The sequence below is a fragment of the Olea europaea genome, chromosome 11 (genome assembly GCF_002742605.1).
Source record: "Olea europaea var. sylvestris chromosome 11, O_europaea_v1, whole genome shotgun sequence".
In the NCBI taxonomy this organism is placed as follows: Eukaryota; Viridiplantae; Streptophyta; class Magnoliopsida; order Lamiales; family Oleaceae; genus Olea; species Olea europaea.
Window position 1 is genome coordinate 1,277,581 of NC_036247.1, and position 2,168 is coordinate 1,279,748.

Sequence of the window (2,168 nt, forward strand, 5' to 3'; positions counted from 1 at the left end):
CTTTGTACATTGATTTTTGACATGTTATTTGACACTTGCATTGTTCTCAAGTGTCAATTGAATTGGAAAACTGTTTGAAATTTAAACTGTCCAATAGGGTAATGACACATGGTAAAGTGTAAACTAAAGTGTACAGGTAGAATGGTCCGTACTGATTGAACTTTTCTATTTGTATACTGATTTTTGACACGTCGTTTGAAACTTGCATTGTTGTCAAGTGTCAATTGGATGGAAAAATTGTTTGAAATTTAAATTGTCCAAAGGGTAATGTCTCGTGGCAAAGTGTAAATTAAAATATACACCATAATGTACATGTAGTAAGTTTCTTACCGATTTAACTTTACTATTTGTACATTGATTTTTGACATGTTGTTTAACACTTCCATTATTGTCAAGTGTCAATTGGATAGAAAAATTGTTCGAAATTTAAACTGTTCAACAGGGTAATGTCACGTGGCTATGTGCAAACTAATGTGTAGACCATAGTGTACAAGAAGCGAGGTTCTTACCGATTGAACTTTGCTATTTGTACACTGATTTTTGCCACGCCGTTTGACACTTGCATTGTTGTCAAGTGTCAATTGGAAGGGAAAACTGTTCGAAATTTAAACTGTCCAACAGGGTAATGTCACGTGGCAAAGTGCAAACTAAAGTGTACACCACAGTGTACATGAAGCAAGATTCCTACCAATTAAACTTTTCTATTCGTATGTTGATTTTTGATACGTTGTTTGACATTTGCATTGTTTTCAAGTGTCAATTGGATGGAAAAACTATTTCAAATTTTAATTGTCCAACAGGGTAATGTCACGTGGCAAAGTGTAAACCAAAGTGTACACCATAGTGTACATGTAGCAAGTTTCTTACCAATTGAACTTTGCGATTTGTACAATGATATTTGACACATTGTTTGACACTTGTATTGTTGTCAAGTGTCAATTGGATGGGAAAATTGTTCGAAATTTAAACTGTCAAAATTGGTAATGTCACGTGGCAAAGTGTAGACTAAAGTATACACCATAGTGTACATGAAGCAAAGTTCTTACCGATTGAAATTTGCTGTTTGTACACTGATTTTTTACACGTTGTTTGACACTTGCATTGTTGTCAAGTGTCAATTGAATTGGAAAACTGTTTGAAATTTAAACTGTCCAACAGGGTGATGACACTTGGTAAAGTGTAAACTAAAGTGTATATCATAGTGTAAGGTAGCATGGTCGGTACCGATTGAACTTTTCTCTTTGTACACTGATTTTTGACATGTCGTTTGACACTTGCATTATTGTCAAGTGTCAATTGGATGGAAAAACTATTTGAAATTTAAATTGTCCAACAGGGCAATGTCACGTGGAAAAGTGTAAACTAAAGTGTACACCATAATGTACATTTAGCAAGTTTCTTACCGATTAAACTTTACTATTTGTATACTGATTTTTGACATATTGTTCAACACTTGCATTGTTGTCAAGTATCAATTGGATGGGAAAACTGTTCAAAAATTAAAATGTTCAACAGGGTAATGTCACGTGGCAATATGCAAAATAATATGTAGACCATAGTGTACAAGAAGCGAGGTTCTTACCGATTGAACTTTGCTATTTGTACACTAATTTTTGACACATCGTTTGACACTTGCACTGTTGTCAAGTGTCAATTGGATGGAAAAAACTACTTGAAATTTAAATTGTCCAATGGGGTAATGTCACGTGGCAAAGTGTAAACTAAGGTGTACACCATAGTGTACATGTAGTAAGTTTCTTACCGATTGAATTTTGCTATTTGTACACTGATTTTTGACACGTTCTTTGACACTTGCATTCTTGTCAAGTGTCAATTGAATTGGAAAATTGTTCGAAATTTAAACTGTGCAACAGGGTAATATCACGTGGCAGAGTGCAAACTAAAGTGTACACCATAGTGTACATGTAGCACGGTCCGTACCGATTGAACTTTTCTATTTGTACACTGATTTTTGACATGTCATTTGACACTTGCATTGTTGTCAAGTGTCAATTGGATGGAAAAACTGTTTGAAATTTAAAATTTCCAACAGGGTAATGTCATATGGCAAAGTGCAAACTAAAGTGTACACCATAGTGTACATGAAGCAAGGTTCTTACCGATTGAACTTTGCAATTTGTATAATATTTTTGACACATGGTTTGAAA